The following is a 20,943-nucleotide window of genomic DNA, read 5'->3' as shown; positions in this document are numbered from 1 at the left end:
TTGATTTGCTTGCCTGCAGAATTCGCAGGGCTGGTCCCACCACCATCGCCTAACAGTGTGAGACAGCCATTCTAGGCAGCAGATGCTGGAGGGCAGCAGTGACCACCCCGCTGGCGGTTTCTCTTGGGTCTCCAGTCATCCCTCTCTTGGAGAATACAGCTGTGTGTGTGCCACGTGGCATGTACAACAGTAGCCTGCTGCCCTCGGGTGTGCTGGAGGATGCTGTCCCGTTGCCTGCCTTAAAACAATTCCCTTTGCCTCAGGCAGCAAGATGTCTCAGACAGCCTCCTAGAATTTGGATGGTTTGTACAGAACAAGCAGACCTGACTTGAACATTTGATATTGTGCCACCGACTATAGATCCAGGGCATTCCCCAGACTGTCAGTATTTTTTCAGGAAGGATTCAAGAGTAGTGCTTTTTTGGGGAGGGGGATGCAGGGGTACACATACCCCTAAACATTTTGTGAATCTACTGGGAGAAGAAACTAAACATTTAATTTTTTTTAGTTTCTTCTCTAGCGCAGTGAATTGTTAGTTCTGTTGCTATCCCGATGGCATTTCCTGTCACGGTGGTTCCTGAGTCTCAGACGGAAGCGAGCGTTTAATGTGTGAAGTAGGAGTTGAAATCTAGCATGGTGATTGGTCAGTTTCGTTGTTACCACCTCCAATGGCAGCTTCCTTTCCTTTCCTGGTGGTTCCTGAGTCTCAGACGGAAGCGAGCGTTTAATGTGTGAAGCAGTGTGGAATGTGGATTTGTGGTATTTCCCCCGATGTGAACTATAAAATGGTGATGTTCTTGAGTCAAAATGAGAGCACCCCTAAACATTTTTTAAAGAAAAAAAGCACTGTTCAAGAGCAAAACCCTGGCGCAATATTGTGCACATTTGGCTTTGTAGTTAGGGACTTGAAAGGGATCTAGGATGAACTGGAAAGAAAGGGGACAAGTTAGCTTTCATTTCAGTTTGGGGTGAGTTGCTGGAATAGAGAAACTTCAAGTACTTGTCTTTGGAATTTCTTACAATGCAGCCATTGGTGATGTCGGTGGGATGGCTCTTTTACCGTAGTTTCTGTTTGCTCAGTTAAATGGATTAAAGCGCTTTGCCGCCCTGTCACAACAAATGCACTTTAAAAAAAAGTGGGGAACGACCTTTTTGCTGGGCAATGCATCGAAAAGAGTGAGATGAACAAATTATTCGTAGGAAGACATGCTGACACCTCGCAATCGAATCAGAATGAATGCAGGACGAGCTCTGGTCATCATATAACCTCACTGCAAACGAATCAGGACAAATGCAGACCTAATCTAACCTCCGTGTAAACTTTGTGCAAGCGACTCGAGGCAAGTGATCAATAGAGAGGTAATCTGGTGGAGGTCTCAGAGCGTTGTGCTTTGATCTCTTTGGCAAAGTCCTTAGGAGTCTGCTTTCTCTCTTAAGCAATAATAAAATCAGCAGCTTCGGTTCTCAGGCTCTTCTAGGAGATTTTGGGTCTGGCTTCCACGTCCCGAACGAAGGCCCAGCCGATTTCCCGGTCCTCCTCCCGACTGCGGCTTCTGACCAGGATGTCAAGGGGAAGCTGCTCAATCGCGCTCTGCAGCTGCGTCGGCCTGAAATCAAGGGTTTGTCTGGTAGTCATTCCAGCAGCTGTTTGTTATCCCCGTACCACTCAAGGGTATCTTGACATAAAAAGCAGGCATGGCAACACAAGCGGAGCAGTGACAATAAACAGAATGGCTTGATAAAGAACAAACCGCGCCAGCTAGAGGCAGCCTGGCTTTGTTTAGATAAAACAAAGCGACAAAAATCAGTAAGTTTTGCCATGCGGTTCTCAGCAAAAATGAAAGCACGGGGGAGGTGGGGGGAGGTGGGTACCCGGCGGGTGGATGGAGACTTCGCCGTAGCTATCGGAGCCATGGTCTCTTTCTGACTCTGGTTTTTCAGCTCTTGGAGACAGCTCTCGAAATGATGTCATGCTCCGTCTAGGCCTGCAAGTGCCCGTCACCCATCACCTGGGGTGGCTGAAAGTGTTTTTCTTTCTTTTGCTCTGGGTGGCCGAGATATTTCGGAAAGTTGAGGCTTTCAGCCCCTTCCTTTAACAAAAAAAGGGGGAAAGGAAATAAAGAAAGCCAAGCAGAATTTTCTGACCTTCCTGGTTGCTGCCATTCGTAAATCTAAGCTAGGAGAAAGGGGTCTTCTCCATCCTAGGAGCCCATGGGGCAATTGCTAAAGCGGTCCCGAGGAGCTGAAGGTCAAGGTGCAGCAAGGAAGAAGCAAAGGCAGGCATTCAGCCTCCTTGGAGTTAAGCCAGGCTTGACCCAGACAGGGGCTGCATGCTCCCTGCAAGCCATCGGAGCCAATCTCTATGCCTTTCTTTGCCAGAAAGAGCCTCTGAGGTCTGAGCATAAGGCCAGGCCTTGGTTTCAAGCCCTGAAATGCCTCGCGCAAGAAGTCCTTGGCAAGCGGTCAACCCCCTTTTGCAGACTACACTTCCCAGGGTTCTTTGAGGGAAGCCATGACGGTTAGGTGGTCTGATGGCGCTTTGGAATGCGTGGTACTGATGTGGCCCCAAACCACTCAGCCCTTTTATGCATATCTCTATGATCTAGGAGGACCCGAAGGCAGGGCACTTGCATTTAGGTTTGCACAGAATTCAGTAACAGTTAATCGACCCTTTTCGTATAATTACCACTAAGTGGACAAGTTTATATTACATCTCAGACAGGGTGGCAGACCTGCTAATGACAGGAGTAAATGAAAAAGAGCAACTGAGTATATCAAAAAGCATCAGATAATGTACATGCATTCTGCTTTGTAAGAAAATCTGACAGGGATGGGGCCATTTCCCTCCTTCATTATCTGATAGACTTAAGACTCTTATATAGCTGTCCAGATCTACTCAAAGGTTCGTTAGGAACTTCCTCCCCTCCCCCGCACTCCGCACCCTCCTCCCATGGAAGCAATTAAATGGCAAAATTGTCATAACACGATGGTTTGAAGATCGATGGTCGTCGTCTACTGTTGTTAATGGAGAGTGTTCAATCACTAAATCTTAAGCTAAAGTTGTCTTCACATCCACCGAAACACAGAACAGCTGCAGAGGGACGTTAACCAAGTATTTATTGCTTAATACCTCCTTCTCAGGAGGACTCCAGCTCAAAATCACTTTATTGTATGGAAGTTGTTCTTGTCAATAAAAGAATATGCTGCCCGAGGGCCACCAGAACCAACGGGGGGCGGGGGAAGCAGGGCCAGAACGAAGGAAGATTTGGGAAGACAGATAAATCAAATGGAGTTGGATAAGTCAATACGGTGAAGTCCCCCACCCTGCAAAAAAATCCAAGAAAATAAGGAGCCAACATTTAGCGGATGCTCTCATAGATGGAGAAAGGCCACAGATGCTAGAACACCTGCTTGGGATGCAGAAGGTCCCAGATTCAACCCCTGGCATCTCCAGGGAGGGCTGGGAATGTGTGTTGCCCAAAACCCTGGAGAGACACCCGCCCATCAACGTGGACCACCAGTCCTCAACCTTTCAAGACCCCACCTTTAACACAGACATGCATATGACAACCCCTATTTTTTCTACCATGTATTTGGTGATACTGCTGTGGTTCTGATCCATCTTAGTTAACCTTAGACCCATCAGTTGAAGACCAGTAGTGTCTTCCTATGAACTTGCTGCATCAAAGGGCCACACTTTGCTATGCACAACTCAGCTGGCAGAGGACCTGAGCTATGTTGTAGAAATAGACCCTCTGAGTAGTCCCTCCAGGAATAGTCATTCCAGTTTCTCATTTGATTCTAGAATGTCCTGCTTTTCCTTAGGACATCTCTCATTTCATGGAATAAAAGATGGAAGGTATGGGAGAATGGTTAAATGTGTCTTGCTAACATTAGGTTTTTTCCATGGCAGCATATAGAAGAAGAAGAAGAAGAAGAAGAAGAAGAAGAAGAAGAAGAAGAAGAAGAAGAGTAGTAGTAGTTTCGATCCGGCTTTATCACTCCCCTTCAGGAGTCTCAAAGCAGCTAACAATCTCCTTTCCCTTCCTCCCCCACAACAAACACTCTGTGAGGTGAGTGAGGCTGAGAGACTTCAAAGAAGTGTGACTAGCCCAAGGTCACCCAGCAGCTGCATTTGGAGGAGAGTCCACCACTCTTAACCACTAAACTACACTGGCTCTTAGCCTTAACTGGTTGATAACTAACTTTGAATGTTCTCTGCTCATAATACTGAATGTTTACCTTTGAACATGTGATGAAGGTAAAAGGTAAAGGGTAAAGGGACCCCTGACCATTAGGTCCAGTCGTGACCGACTCTGGGGTTGTGTGCTCATCTCACTCTATAGGCCGAGGGAGCTGGCGTTTGTCTGCTGGCATGTGGCCAGCATGACTAAGCCGCTTCTGGTGAACCAGAGCAGCACATGGAAACGGAGTTTACCTTCCCGCTGGAGCGGTACCAATTTATCTACTTGCACTTTGACATGCTTTTGAACTGCTAGGTTGGCAGGAGCAGGGACCGAGCAACGGGAGCTCACCCCGTCACAGGGATTCGAACCGCCGACCTTCTGATCGGCAAGTCCTAGGCTCTGTGGTTTAACCCACAGCGCCACCCGCATCCCTTTTAGTAGGAGTAAGTATGTGTAAATGAGCCTCTCTGAGTGTGAATAGAGCTCCAGGCAAATTGGAGGCTGGAAGGAAAGAGAGAGAGAGAGAGAGAGAGAGAGAGAGAGAGAGAGAGAGACCTTTGCTTCTTGGTCTGTTTGGAATTATCTTTTATTTCTTATAAGATGCTGAGCCTGTGCTGGACAAGTACAAAATATTGTATGGAATTATTTGGATATACCTTTGATGATTTTGTTCTGCTTTGAAGAAAGTTCTGCAAGTAAAGTTTTGAATGATAACTAATGGGTCTAGACCATGTTTCATTCCCAAAGGAGTCAGTTTTTATGCATCTTGTTCATTTCTGCTACACAATATTGATAGCTGCAATATTGGATTCCTCTCTGAGTGAACACAAACAGGACGAAGAACAGGCTCCTGAGCTGTCAGGGAACTGCCATCAGCTCAGAGGCGAGAGGTGGAAGGGCAGGTGTGTTACAGGGAGCCTCTAAAGATCTTGCGAAGCAGTTCTTCCTCTGGCGAGGAGGGAAGCCCCGCCTCCAGTGGGGAAGGGGCACAGGGATCAGAAGATGCTAGGGAGAGCCTCAACACCGAACTGGAGCAAAAGGGAGGGGAGGAAGGCCCCCTTTGCCAGCTTCCATGTTGCACAGTAGGTTTGTGCACAGAGAGAGGAGACGGATGGGGGTCACACGACTGTTATGCTGGGGAAGGTATAAGGACCGCCCACTCCCAGATTCTGCTAGCGACTTAGCAGACGTGGACTTGCGACGCTCTGCAATGTAAAATAGTTTGTACAGATAATAAAGCCTGGAAAGGACAAGTTGGAGTCTTGCCTGTTTGCTCTCGAAAAACCACACCACCACCTGACAGCAGCCCTACATTCCTGTTTTGCAGTGTGACATACACTGCTGTGGCCTGGTTCCTGAGGAACTATGGACATTGCTTGGCTGTTATGCTGCTCTTTGTGTGTGAGTCGCACTTTTGCATGTGGTAAGGACTGCTCTGAATCCACCGAGGCCTCTCTGCCGAAAACCCAACCATCACTGCTAAGGCTCTGGTCTTCTGATGAAGTCTCATGATATGTGGCTATTAAAAGCAGGACTCTTCTCCCACGCCCCCATGCCCATTGCATCCTCTTTTACGTACTTTACCAAAATGTACTGGGGATGTTTTGGAACTTGTGGTTCTAGCATTTATTTGTCTTATTTATCAAAGTATTTATATGCCGCCCTCTCATAAAATATCAGTGTGCTGCACAGTACAGTGGTGCCTCGCAAGATGAAAATAATCCGTTCCGCGAGTCTCTTCGTCTAGCGGTTTTTTCGTCTTGCGAAGCAACCCCATTAGCGGATTAGCGCTATTAGCGGTTTAGCGGCTATTAGCGGCTATTAAAGGTTTAAGGGATTAGCGGATTAGCTGCTAAAAGGCTATTAGCAGCTTAGTGCCTTAGAAAAAGGGGGTGGGGAGCGAAAAAAAATTGCAGGAACTCGCAAGACATTTTCGTCTTGCAAAGCAAGCCCATAGGAAATTCGTTTTGCAAAGCACCTCCAAAACGGAAAACCCTTTCGTCTAGCGGGTTTTCCGTCTTGCGTGGCATTCGTCTTGCGGGGCACCACTGTACTATGAAAACCGAAATGCCCATAAAAGCAGTACATTTATCCAGTGTGTCAGAGCACTTTTGACCAGTGCTTTTTATTTGAAGGGCTGTCAGAGGACACTTATTGATCTTGAAAGAGTTTGAAGGGTTGTCTGGTCCCAGTCCAGTTTAAAGAGCCCTAAGAAGGGAGGGGACGGGTGTGCTTGAAGTTTCCCATCAACCTTTGGCATCTGGGCTGCAAACTGAGCAGACCCATACACTGGTTACCTGTATTAGTATCAGAATCAGAATCGTAGAGTTGCAAGGGACTCCTGAGGGTCATCTAGTCCAACCCCCTGCAATGCAGGAATCTAAAACTAAAGCATCCCTGACAGATGGCCACCCAACCTCTACTTAAAAACCTCAAAGGAAGGAGAACTCTCCAACTATTGAGGGAATCTGTTTAGCTCTGACCAGATGACTTTATGCAGAAAGAAAAAGCCCTCCACATAGAAAAATGGTATGCTAAGGGGGAAACGAGGTTGCTGAGAGCCTTTCTAGGCTAGAATCCATCTACTTGACACACTAGTCTTCAGTCTGCAGAGAATTCAGGAACATTTGGGGCTAGCCTCCACCTATAGTCTGAGGTGGTACAGTCCAAACACAGGTGTACCATATTAGTGAGAATTATGCCATTGGGGAGGGAGTGAAGGCTAGAGCCCTTTGACCGCTACCATCTATCCCTTTTTTTCCTTCAATTTTTTAAATTGATTTTCCAAAAAATTTTAAATGAACAAACATACATCTTAACTGTACTTAATCCAATCTTATTAACATTGTTGAGTGACTTCCTCAAATCCCCCTGTCTGAGTTTCAGTGTATATCATTGTAACAGTTTTTCAAAACCAATTTTCTCATAAAATTAACTTAATCACTTCTTTCTTTCTTTTCATGTTAACTTTAAACATATTAATCTCTAACATCCACATATTTAAATCCTAAGCCTATGTGGTATTTGCAAGTTTTTCCAATTAAGTTATCTTAGGATATTTGACTAAATACTCTTTGAATTTCATCCATTCCTCCTGGTGCTCCTCCTCCTTCTGTTTGCAGACTCTTCCAGTCAGGTCGGCTAGCTCCGAAAAGTCCATCATCTTCATCTGCCATTCCTCCACTGTTGGGACTTATTGTGTTTTCTAATTCTTAGCTAACAAAATTCTAGCTGCAGTTGTGGCATACAAAAACAGTCTGACATCTTTCTTGTGCAATTCCAAACTTGTTATTCCAAGAAGAAAGGCCTCTGGTTTCTTAATAAATGCATATTTCAACAGTTTTTTCAATTCATTATAAATCTTCTCCCAGAAGTCTTTCACCTTGGGGCAGGTCCACCACATATGATAAGAGGTACCTTCTTTTTCCTTACATTTCCAGGATAAAAAAGGTAAAGGTACCCCTGCCCGTACGGGCCAGTCTTGCCAGACTCTAGGGTTGTGCGCTCATCTCACTCTAGAGGCCGGGAGCCAGCGCTGTCCGCAGACACTTCCGGGTCACGTGGCCAACGTGACAAGCTGCATCTGGCGAGCCAGCGCAGCACACGAAACACTGTTTACCTTCCCGCTGGTAAGCAGTCCCTATTTATCTACTTGCACCTGGGGGTGCTTTCGAACTGCTAGGTTGGCAGGCTCTGGGACCGAAAGACAGGAGCGCACCCCGCCGCGGGGATTCGAACCGCCGACCATGCAATCGGCAAATCCTAGGCTCTGAGGTTTTACCCACAGCGCCACCCGCGTCCCACATTTCCAGTATAGATTATCACTATTATGATATATCTTTGCTAGTTTTACAGGGGTTAAGTACCATCTATACATCATTTTCATAATATTTTCCTATAACACCGTACATGCAGTGAACTTGACCCCTTTCCTCCACAACCTTTCCCAGTCTTCAAACATTATGTTATGTCCAATCTTGCCCAATCTATCATCACTGATTTAACTTGCTCATCCTTTGTATGCCATTCCAACAACCCTACCATCTATCCTAGCTTACTAGCAACTACTTTTCCATAGCACTTTGCTGCTAGATTGGCAAGTGCAGGGAGTGGGGAGCAGGGAGTGCAGAGAGCCAGATTTGGCCCAGGGGCGCTTAGCTGCTGAACACACCCGCAGAACTATTTGCGTTTGCATTTCAGCTGGGAATGAACGCGGCCTCTAAAATCCAAAATAAACTTCAATTTAAAAGCGGCGGCGGCGGGGGGGGGGTGGGCGAAGCAAAAAAAAGAGGGGGGAGGAAATAAACAAACAATAAACAGAAAACCCTCAGAAAATCTTCCGCTCCCCGGCCCTTTCCCAGCTTTTCAAGGCTGCGTTATTTGTTCCCATTTTTCAAGTGAATTTGTTTCCTTTGACCTTTATGCATTTCCTCTTTGTAGCAGCTCAAACATGCTTAGTGGGAAAAATGCCGCCACAAATGAGAAACATATTGGGAAGGCAATACAGGAAACAAAACATAAAACATGGAGTTATGTACATAGGAGGTGTTTCTCCGCCACAACCACATATTTTCTACACCTGGGTGTATTTTATTTTATTTTATTTAAAAAATGCATATCCTGCCTTCTGGCATGTAGCGCGGGCTCCCAAGGTGACTTTCAGATGATTAAAATGCACAATAGAATCAAGTAGGGAGGGGAGAGAGAAAGAAAGAAAGAAAAGATAACAGCAAAGCCAACAGGATAAAACCAACCCATGACAACAGAGCAATACAAAGCAAATGTTGCTCTATCGGCCCATAAGAAAAATAACCCAGCTCAGTAAAGCCAAAATGGCACAAGACTGGAGCAAGCTTTCCAGAACTCCTCATCGGTCAAGATGTTAGATGAAGGCAGCGATGTGGAGACAAGGGAAAAGGGCGAAAGAACAATTGTGTCTCCAGAATATTAGAAGGTCTGGGGTTCCTTCCGCTGTATATGGGGCAAATGTACCCCGAACAGAGGCTGCTTGTCCGAAACACCAAATGATCTTTGACACAGCCGGCCCTATCACTGGGCAGAAGGAGGCAGCCGCCTCAGATGGCAAATACCGGGAGAGGGGGAGAGGCAGTGTTAGAAACTGAGATATGAAAGCTAGGAGCTAAAGGGCACCTTAAACTTAGGTTATGGGTGCAACCATGGAATGTCTAGGCGTGCTTTTATACTAACAAGAATACAAAGCTGAAAATGAATGGACTGCAGCTAAAATATTATGTTCCTTTTTCACATGGTCTGGTCCTTCCCCTGCCCACCCCCTAATATTCTTAAGAGGGTCCATCTTTAGCAGATGTGGCGCTGGGGTGCAAATATCTGCTCAGCGCTTCCAAATTAGAACGGATGGGGGGCGAAGCTGCACACTGCCAGCCATGGGTGGGGGTGCACAACTCTTCCCCATGTTGCTGTGGGAGAGCAATGCCCGCAGAGGCTTGGGAGGGAAGCTGCACACCTGCCAGCCATATAGTTGGTGGGGCGCAGCTTCCATCCTAAGCCTCTGCCGGGTTTGCTCTCCTCCCACGGAGGCCTGGGAGGCAAGCTCCATGCCTGCCAGCCATATGGTTGACAGGGCGCAGCTGGTGGGCATGGAGGGAAAGGGGAGGCTGCCAGCAAAGCCGTGCAGCTCCCCCACTCGCCGGGGAGCCCCTGAGAGGCCGGCACCCTGGTGCAACGCACCACCAGGCCCAATGGGAAAGTCGGCTCCAAGAGGGTCTCTTCTCCAGTCTACAGAGAGTAGCCAGAAGTGGGGAGGCAGAAAAAAAGGTCCTCCTTTCCTTCCACTCTGCAGTTTTAATCTGAAATTTTAGGTGCACTACTGTGCCCAGAGCTAAGAAACTGCTTGCGCTAATGAAAGTTATGGTGGGCCAGTGTGGTGTAGTGGTTAAGAGCGGTAGTCTTGTAATCTGGGGAACCGGGTTCGCGTCTCCGCTCCTCCACATGCAGCTGCTGGGTGACCTTGGGCTAGTCACACTTCTCTGAAGTCTCTCAGCCCCAGTCACCTCATAGAGTGTTTGTTGTGGGGGAGGAAGGGAAAGGAGAATGTTAGCTGCTTTGAGACTCCTTAAAGGGAGTGAAAGGCGGGATATCAAATCCAAATCCAAATTCCCTGAAGCAAAATGAACAATGGGAGTTTCGATCACTGGTGGCAAGGGTGGGCAGAGCTGTGTGTCCCTTGCCAGCTGCTTTCTGCTAGCCTTCTGCTCTCAGGTGTGGTGGAGGATAAGTTAGCATCACCACTTGGAAGAAGTGAAGTTCAAGTGCGGGCCCAGACAGCTCCTGCCCAAGGAATGGGTTGTCTTCTGTCTTGTCCTTGCACTGAGTAGGGCTAAGAGATCCAGTGCTGGATTATCCAATAGGCAGACTGAACATTGTGCACAGAGCACCAACAAAGGAGGAGTACACACACAAAAAAGATTTTTTTTAAAAAAATGTTTGACATAAAAAGAAGAAGAAAAGCATTGAAGTGGTCAACATGGGAAAACTCAGAATTTTGTTAGACTTCCTTAGATTCCACTCCACACCCTTCCTCCATTTTTCTGTTCTCTTTTTACAATTTCTCCCTACTTATATCAGGGGGTGTCCTACTAACGTAGACTGAAATAAAGTGAGGAAATCAGATCCTGTCATGTGTTGCAATAAATCTATGTTGTTGTTTTTACAGTGTAGTATTGCTCTTTTTTTGAATTACATATAAGGGGCGCCATAATCTTCTCAGCGCTTAGGGCCTCTAAAGGTCTGGATCCGGCCTTGCTGAAATCGTAGAGAGCGGCTGCAAGTCAGTTCAGACAATACTGAGTAGGATGGACCCATGTTCAGTCTTCCTGCTTGGCAGCTTCATTTTAATTCTGCTCCCAGGCATTTGCAGGGAAGCAAGGCCTCAGCGGTGCTTGGAGACTCTGGTGTGGAAGCCAAAAAATGGGCAGCAAACCGTTTGCTAATAATTGTCCTTTTCAGTCTGCAATTATTGTTAAACAGTACTCAGCCGAGGCCAGAAATCATGGTGGGAGCTGGGAGCTGGGAGTCATTTGTGAGCCAGAGCAAAAAAAGAGAGGCGAGTCTCTCTGCATGGGGGGGAAAACTGTTTGTGCACCATAACTCACCACCTCAGGTAGAGTCACCAGTCACAGCTGGTTTGGCATCTTTAAATTCTTCCTGCCTTGGCGGTGGGGCCACCCACGCCAGCACCAGCCGAGGGATATCTTAACCGGTATATACTTTGGCAGTTCGCTTTCGCCTGGGAGTAGCCGGCTGTGCCAGCGCACAGCGTGAAATAGGTCTCCTTGCCGTGATTTACATCGCCGCGTAGTAGCTGCTTGCAAAGTAGTTCGGATAAATTGCTGGCTGTTAAAAGGACGAAACGGCAATGGGAAGTCTCCAGCAGGGCCGCTTCCGGCTTTCTCATTTCGTTTTCAAAATCTCTGCAGATTAATTGCATTAGTTTGAATTAACCGGTTCTTCGTTTAGAGCTGCATGCACGAGCGAAAATAATAGATCTGGCAATAAGGAAGTGTTCTTGGTGTTTGGGTGGCAAGCCTAGGCATTGCACAGGTGAGAGGCATTCTTGCACGAATGTGCGGGGAAAGGGGAATGCCTCTTCTCAGGCGGAGCCTGACAAAAATCGAAACGGGAGCATTTGCTGATTCTCGCTTCTTTGTTGGGAGTGAAAACCAGATCAGTGCACAACATGAGGACGCCAGAAGAGCCTGGATCAGGTCAGCCTAAAACCTAGCCCATCACTCAGGGGCGGACTTTGGTAATATGGTATCATGAGTGAGGAAAAAAATTCCCATCCCCTACACACACACACATACACACACACACACACACACACACACAGTGGTACCTCTGGTTGCAAATGGGATCCGTTCCAGGAGGCCTGTTCGCAACATGAAAAGAGCGCAACCTGCAGTGGCGCGTCTGCGCATGCGCAGTTCACGATTCACCACTTCTGTGCATGCGTGTGACATCATTTTGTGTGTCTGTGCATGCGCGAGCAGCAAAACCCGGAAGTAACCCTTTCCGGTACTTCCGGGTCTCCGCAGGACGTAACTTGAAAGAATGTAACATGAAGCGGACATAAGCAGAGGTACCACAGTATTTCATAATGCTTCCTTTTGGTACAATTGCTTTTTAAATGGATCGTTTCAGTAGGTATCGTTGGTGGGATGCAGAGGAATGGTGGGAGGAACCAGTTGGGAAACCCTCAAGGGAAGGAGGCTCAGAGCCCAGGAAGTGGTGGTGGGACAACTATGAGTGGTCAGAGGGAGAAGACCGGGAGGATGAGATGTTGGAAGCTGAAGAGGTAACAGGGCTTAGTGAGCAGGGAGAGTCTGTGGCAGAGAGAAGTCCAGAATCAGAAGCTGAAACAGGAGGGGATAGAGGCCAAGAAGCAGAGGTAAGCCTGGCTGGTGAACTGAAACAACTGTCTCCCACATTTGCTGTGACACTTTCCTTCCCCCCCTGGTCTCCCAGGACCAGAAGAGGCATGAAAAGGACAGAGGAGGTTAGCATCATGCAGGCGCAGTCTCAGATTATATGGGAAAAACCTAGAGAGGAGGGGACTTAGGTGGCTGTGGGGAGGCAGAGACCTTCATTCTCAGCAACTGTTTCATGGGGGTAAGACCTGTCAGTGATGCGTTGCTGTGCTCATTAGGTCTGACACTGCTGTGCAGATCCCGCTTTTGCTAATAAAGAATTAACTCCAACTTTCTTTGGGTGCCTTACTGCTGGCTTGCTCCTTTCGCTAGGTATCTGTATAAATATAGGTTTTTAAAAATTGTTGTTATTATTTTGCACCCCCTCAGCTCAGCACCCTATGCAGAGAAACCACCCACACCGCCCTAAATCTGGTGCTGCAATGCTTAAACTAGATGGATCTGACGTAGAGAGCGGCAGCTCCTGCGTTTCCCCTCCTGCCCCATGGGCTTGACGTGGTCAGGCAGACATTTAACAGGTGAAGAATTCTCTGGCATGGAGATGCAGTGATGGCTAAGCAACCCCCCCCCCCCCACGAAATGACTGCTAGTCATGCAACTATAAACCACAGGGGCCTTACATAGAAAAAAGAAACTTTTAAAAAGTATTTCTGAATGGCCTTTCTCTTGTTTTTCCGGCTGATTTTGAGAGAGGCTTAGATGCTTAGCTGCAATACTTTCAGGTAACTTGTGGTCCAGCCAGCTAGCGCGCTCCACCAACCCGAGGTAACTGTCAGACAGAATCGCATAGTAATGGATAAACAGCCGAGATGGGGCAGCCGGGCCGAGCTATTTCATACTGAGCTATGTCAAGGGGGACCCATCAAAACCAGCCACGAGAAACTTCCTCCGCAGCCCCAGGCCGCCGGTGGCTGAGAACAAAATGCTTTACCATCCCTTTCTTCATGGTCCTGCAGGCAGAAAGGCTCTCCAGTTTAACAATGTCAGCTGGCCTCGTGTCAAGAGGTGTGAGGTTGCCTTTAAATACTGTGCAGCAACAGAATGGCGGAGGAGAATACTCGTCCCAGGACGGTCGTTTCCTTCTGTGGAATGAAAATCTTCCAGAAGGAGTGTCTGAAGTCCATATAGTGAGACGTGCTAATGTTTGCCGTGGGACTTGTGCATTAACAGATACAGGTGTGGAAACGCAACGGTTCGGCCTCTTTCTTGCCTGGCTTTCCTACCTCCTGGGTAGAAATGTTAAAATTTCTGGAAATTTGGAAGGCTCTCACACTCTCTCCTCCCCCCCTGCCTACCTTCCTATATCTATCTATCTATCATCTATCTATCTATATAATCTATCTATCATCTATCTATCTATCTATATCTATCTATCTATCTCTGTCTATCTATCTATCATCTATCTATCTATCATCTATCTATCTATCTATCTATCTATCTATCTATCATCTATCTATCTATCTAATCTATCTATCTATCTATCTATCTATCTATCTATCTATCTATCTATCATCTATCATCTATCTATCTATCTATCTATCTATCTATCTATCTATCTATCTATCTCTATCATCTATCTATCTATCTATCTATCTATCTATCTATCTCTATCATCTATCTATCTATCTATCTATCTATCTATCATCTATCTATCTATCTATCTATCTATCTATCATCTCTATCTCTATCATCTATCTATCTATCTATCTATCTATCTATCTATCTATCATCTATCTATCTATCATCTATCTATCTATCTATCTATCTATATCTATCTATCTATCTATCTCTATCATCTATCTATCTATCTATCTATCTCTATCATCTATCTATCATCTATCTATCTATCATCTATCTATCTATCTATCTATCTATCTATCTATCATCTATCTATCTATCATCTCTATCTCTATCTATCTATCTATCTATCTATCTATCTATCTATCTATCATCTATCATCTATCTATCTATCTATCTATCTATCTATCTATCATCTATCTATCATCTATCTATCTATCTATCTCTATCATCTATCTATCATCTATCTATCTATCTATCTATCTATCTATCATCTATCTATCTATCTATCTATATCTATCTATCTATCTATCTATCTATCATCTCTATCTCTATCTATCTATCTATCTATCTATCTATCTATCTATCTATCTATCTATCATCTATCTATCTATCATCTATCTATCTATCTATCTATCTATCATCTATCTATCTCTGGGGTAAATCGATACACACACATAATACTTGAAGGTAAAGGGACCCCTGACCATTAGGTCCAGTCGCGGACGACTCTGGGGTTGTGATGCTCATCTCGCTCTATAGGCCGAGGGAGCTGGCGTATGTCCGCAGACAGCTTCCGGGTCATGTGGCCAGCATGACTAAGCCGCTTCTGGCGAACCAGAGCAGCGCACGGAAACGCCGTTTACCTTCCCGCCGGAGCGGTACCTATTTATCTACTTGCACTTTGAAGTGCTTTTGAACTGCTAGGTTGGCAGGAGCAGGGACCGAGCAACGGGAGCTCACCCCGTCGCGGGGATTTGAACCGCCGACCTTCTGATTGGCAAGTCCTAGGTTCTGTGGTTTAACCCACAGCGCCACCCGCGTCCCTACATAATACTTAATCGAACCTAAAGGTTTATTACTTTATTGAAGTAGAATCAGTTAGCATCCAGAACATAAAATAACACCGTTAGTCAAATGATGAAATAAAAACCTGTAAATTTTTTATTTTATTTTAAATCACAAAATAATTACGAACAGCTCATATTAGGGGAGCCAGAGTGGGGCATTCCTGAAGGCCTGTTTCCCAACATACTTTGCTGAGTCATAGGAACATGGGACATTGGTTTATACCGAGTCAGACTACTGGTCCATCTCGCCACCAGGCTGAGCGCTAGCCTGTGGCACTCCAGATGTTGCCAATCTACAAGCCCCGTCAGCCCTGGCCAGCATGAGGATTAGGGATGTTGGGAGTTGTAGGCCAAAAACATCTGGAAGGCCATTGCCCACTTCTTGTTCACATGGACTGGCAATGTGTCTCTGCGATCTCCAGTATGGGATCTTACCCTTCGCTCCTTGGACCTGGGGCCTTTTGCATGCAAAAAATAAAATAAAATGTGCTCATGCCTTTCTCCAAACAGATTTAAATTATTCGTCCATCGAGCCCAGTGAAGTCTACTCTGACGGGCAGTAAATCTCAATGGTCACAGGCAATGATCTTCTTTGGCTTTGTTATTTCAGATCCTTTGGCTTTTTGGGAGGATGTCTGATTAGTTAGGCAGAGAGGAGTGGCTATTGGCGGCTCCTAGCCCGAAGAGGACATGAGTGGCGCTGTGGTCTAAACCACCGAGCCTCTTGGGCTTGACGATTGTAAGGTCGGCGGTTCAAATCCCTGCAACGGGGTGAGCTCCCGTTGCTCTGTCCCATCTCCTTCCATCCTAGCCGTTCGAAAGCATACCAATGCAAGTAGATAAATAGGTGCCGCTGTGACAGGAAGGTGAATGGCATTTCTGTGCGCTCTGGCTTCCGTCGTGGTGTTCCGTTGCGCCAGAAGTGGTTTAGTTATGCTGGCCACATAACCTGGAAGAGCTGTCTGAGGCCAAACATCAAATCCCTTGGCCTGAAGTGAGATGAACGCCGCACCCCATCGTCAAATTTGACTGGACTCAACAATCATGGGGTCCTTTACCTTTACTAGCCAAGGTGGGTATGTTTTCTCCTCCATTGTTGAAAGCATCATGGTCCTGAATACTAGCTTCTGGGAGCTGCAAGCAGGGAGAGTTCCGTTGTGGTGGCTTCACACGGCCACCTGGCTGGTCACCATGAAAGCAGAATGCTCTGAGTTGCCACATGTCCTATTTTTCACGGGTATGTAAAATGAGAGCCATCATAACGAACCCTAGTTAAAAATAGAAGTCGGCTGGGCGAAATATGTGGGACATAATATACAAATGACAGATTGGGAGAGGCTATGGAAAACAGATCTGAAATTTATGGCATGTTCTTCACTGAAAGAAAATGACCGTATTTTTCGCTCTATAAGACGCACCAGACCACAAGACGCACCTAGTTTTTGGAGGAGGAAAACAAGAAAAAAAATATTCTGAATCTCAGAAGCCAGAACAGTAAGAGGGATCGCTGTGCAGTGAAAGCAGCAATGCCTCTTGCTGTTCTGGCTTCTGGGATAGCTGCGCAGCCTGCATTTGCTCCATAAGACGCACACAAATTTCCCCTGACTCTTTAGGAGGGAAAAAGTGAGTCTTATAGAGCAAAAAATACGGTATATGAAAATGATGTACTGGTGGTATTTATTTATTTTTAAATATTTTTTATTTTTACCAACAAGCAAAACACAAACAGTGACCCCCCCCCCCCCAAGGCAGGCTGATACATTGGGTATACTTAATTAATAATAACATATTCAATTCAACCATATGTACAATTCTATATACATTAACACTCCTCCCTCCACATGGTTATTTAACTTTTAACATTTTAATTGCCCCAAATTGTTCAAACCTACCCAAATAATTCAACATCTTCTCAATCCAATCCTCCTCATTCTCACTGACCTTAAACCCTTTCCTTCTGTGTATCTTCACAGTTAGATATTCTAAAATTATAATATTATTCAATTTTTTCCTCCATTGGTTCTTCTGCATTTTGGTATTTAGCCCCGGTAAAATTAGCAAAAATGTACAGAACAAGTACAAATATATGCTGGAAATGTAAAGAAAAAGAAGGTACCTTTTATCATATGTGGTGAAATTGTAATTTAACTAAAAAGTTCTGGGAAATGATATATAATGAAATGAAAGAAATGTTTAAAAAAACCTTTGTCAAAAAACCAGAAGCCTTTTTATTAGGAATTATAGGTACCGAGATTCCAAAAGACCAGAGGAAACTGTTCATGTATGTTACAACAGCCGCCCAGATGTTACTAGCCCAGAGATGGAAGGAAGACACAGCCCCGACCAAAGAAGAATGGCAAATCAAGTTGATGGACTATGCCGAAATGGAAAAATTAACTGGGAAGCACTTCTGCGCATGACATTATTTTGTGTGTCTGCGCTTGTGCGAGTGGTGAAATCCGGAAGTAATCCTTTCCGGGTCGCCACGGGAAGCAGCCTGAAAACGCTCAACCTGAAGCAAACGTAACATGAGGTATGACTGTATGTGTGAATAAACCATATATCCTAAATGCACCACAGTCTTCACTGTGCCTCATTCCTAAAACGACACCCTGGGCAAACATCCATGAATCTTGCACCACTCAGAGGTTAGTTTGGCGCGCAACAATCTATTAAAACTAGGAAAGAAAGGAAAAGTACATTAAAGCGTCCCACTCACCCCAAAAGGCCGCAGATAGTTAAAAACCAAAGGCCTGGTTAAAAAGGAATGATTTTGCCTGGCACCTGAAGATGTGTAACGATGACATCAGGTCATCTTCCCTGGGGTGAGAATTCCACAAACAGGGAGCCACTGCAGCAGTGGCGTAGTGTGGGTTGTCAGCACCCGGGGCAAGGTAAGTAATTTGCGCCCCCTAACCCGGGGCAAGGCAAGTAATTCGTGCCCCCCCCCGCTGCACTGTCCCTCCCCCAGATAGTCCCTCGCTCTCTCTCCGCACCGCACGCCTGGCACCCTCCCCTCCACAGTGGGCGGCGACCCGGCGGCTCGGATCGGATTCGCACAGCCAGCACTGCAGTGAGAGAGAGTGAGTGAGCCAGGTAGGGGCAGAGAGCTGTGAGTGTGAGTGCGCCCCCCCCCCAGATGTTGCGCCCGGTGCGGCCGGCCCCCCCTGCACCCCCCACACTACGCCACTGCACTGCAGAAAAGGTCTGTTTTTGTGTGCCAGCCTCTGGACCTGTCCTGGAGGAGGCACCTGAAGAAGGCCATCAGGTGATGATTGCAGGGTCCTGATGGGTTCATATGAGGAGAGGTGGTCCTTGAGGTCCCCAGAGATGCAGGGGATCGAATCTGCAACCTTCTGCATGCAAAGCAGATGCTACAGACGTCTAAAAAAGTCCTGCTAGCTGTTTAACTATGCTCTATATAGACTTTATTCTTACATGTACACATGGAGGTTTTTAAGCAGAGGTTGGGTGCCAATCTGTCCTGGATGCTATAGTTGAGATTCCTGCATTGCAGGGGGTTGGTCTAGATGACCCTCGGGGTCCCTTCCAACTCCACAGCTTTATGGTCTAGCCACATATCCTTTTTAGACTTAGGCCATATGCACGCCAGGTCTTTGGAGAGAACACATATGATTCCCCCCTGCTCTCCCTTATCGATCCCTCAAATCGCTTTCCATAGCGATGCCTTTTTATGGGCTTGGATTACAATTAGAAAATGTCAGAGCCTCGTTATCATTTAATTAGAGTCACATTTCAGCAAGCAGAAGAAAACCGGGGCGGGCAGGCGGGGGTGGGGTGAGGGGTTGGAGAGAGAGAGGAAATGTCCGAACTCTGCCTTTGTGTGGTGAAATGAGGAGAAAGTGGTGATTTGAAACAGCTGCGAGCGATGGCAAGCGTCCCAATTCTGGGGTCTACGAGTCCCGGAGTCAGACTGCAATAAGAAGGGAGGGCTTTCTGAGAGAGCCCGGCCAAGCCCCTGGCTGCAATCAGCCAGAACTGCTCCCCGATCGGCTTGGCGATGCTCGAAACTGCGAGAGAGTCCAGTAAAAACAAGCAGGCTGTCAAGGCATCCTTCCAACAGCTGAGGGGGTTAAGGCAGCAAACACAACACAAACCAAAATAAACAGAGCCTCACCCTGTCAAGAGGTCTTTATCACTCTTCAGGGAGAGAGAGAGAGAGAGAGGCAGGCAGGCATCTGAAAAATGTTTTTTAGCTTTTTCAGGACGGTGTTTATTTTTTTAAGCCTTTCAAAAAAATTTCGCAGGGAGCTGCGGGGTTGCCCTGCACCCTCATCCTCCGTCGCAAAGAGATGGTCCTCCGCTTGTTTGGGAAAAGACTCCCCTGCGAACTTCGCAGACCCCATCCTTTAGGAGATGTTAATTAGGACACGCAGTGATTCAGGGACGAGGGCCTGTGGCCTAGTCCCTAAGCATGTTGACTCGGGAAATGAGCTCCACCAGATTTGATGGGACTCTGTCTCCTAACTAGGCATCCAGGCCATAGCTTTCAACGTTTCCCGTTTTTTAAGGGAAATTCCCTTATTCCGAATAGGATTCCTCGCAAGAAAAGGGAAAGGTTGACAGCTATGATTCAGGGATGCATCCAGCAGCATAATGTGCTGTGGCTTATTCCGTGTCCTTTCAAGCTGGTTCATAACATGTGTTTTATTTATTTGATTTATATCTCGCCCAAAGGAGCCCAGAGTGGCAGACATAGCTCTATTTTTTATTTTTTTTTTAAAAAGGTAAATCTAAACCAGTATGTAAGAACATTCCCTTTATCTACTGCTGGGGACATCACAAAGGTTCATGTTAGGGTGTTAAAAAAAGCAAAAGCACCTTATATTCAGTGGCGTAGCGTGGGGGGTGCAGGGGGGCTGGCCACACCGGGCGCAACATCTGGGGGGGGGGGCGCTCGCACTCGCAGCTCATTGCCCCTACCTGGCTCACTCACTCTCTCTCACTGCAGTGCTGGCTGTGCGAATCCGATCCGAGGCGCCGGGTTGCCGCCCACTGTGTGTGTGTGGGGGGGGGGGTGCCAGGCGTGTGGTGCAGTGTGGAGCGGAGAGAGAGCGAGGGACTATCTGGGGGAGGGACAGTGCAGCGGGGGGAGGTCGCAAATTACTTGCCTTGCCCCGGGTTAGGGGGCGCAAATTACTTGCCTTGCCCCGGGTGCTGACAACCCACCCTACGCCACTGCTTATACTGAGTGCCTTGTACTGCAGAAGCTCTCCGTAGTTTAAGAGAACAAGTCTTTCCCAGCCGCTCCTGGAGATCATAGAATCGTAGAATTGGAAGGGACCCCGAGGGTCATCTAGTCCAACCCCCTGCAATGCAGGAATCTCAGGTAAACATCTCTGACAGATGGCCATCCAACCTCTGTTTCAAAACCTCCAGGGAAGGAGCGTCCACAGGAAGAAGGACCTCTCACCACCTCCCGAGGGAGACCGTTCTCCTGTTGAACAGCTCTTACTGTCAGAAAGTTCTTCCAGATGTTGAGTCAGAATCTCCTTGGTTCGAGTCCTACCCTCAAGAGCAGGATTGGGGATTGGCTATTGGGGATCAAACCAGCAGCCTTTTGCAAGCATAGTGGATGCCCTCTTGCTGAGCTATAATACAGTGGTACCTCTGGTTGCG

At 46.8% G+C, this 20,943-nt stretch overlaps 1 long non-coding RNA gene across 1 annotated transcript; it reads left to right on the top strand.

The window, feature by feature from the left end:
• The first annotated feature begins 13,787 nt into the window (after positions 1–13,787).
• Positions 13,788–17,571, top strand: LOC310678525. Its single transcript, XR_014511814.1, has 2 exons — positions 13,788–13,831; positions 17,539–17,571. It is a non-coding gene; the product is annotated as an uncharacterized lncRNA (long non-coding RNA).
• The last annotated feature ends 3,372 nt before the right edge of the window (positions 17,572–20,943 follow it).

Source organism: Podarcis tiliguerta (genome assembly GCF_965153285.1).
Source record: "Podarcis tiliguerta genome assembly, chromosome: 5".
Taxonomy (NCBI): Eukaryota; Metazoa; Chordata; class Lepidosauria; order Squamata; family Lacertidae; genus Podarcis; species Podarcis tiliguerta.
This window is presented reverse-complemented; position numbering and strand designations above follow the sequence as displayed.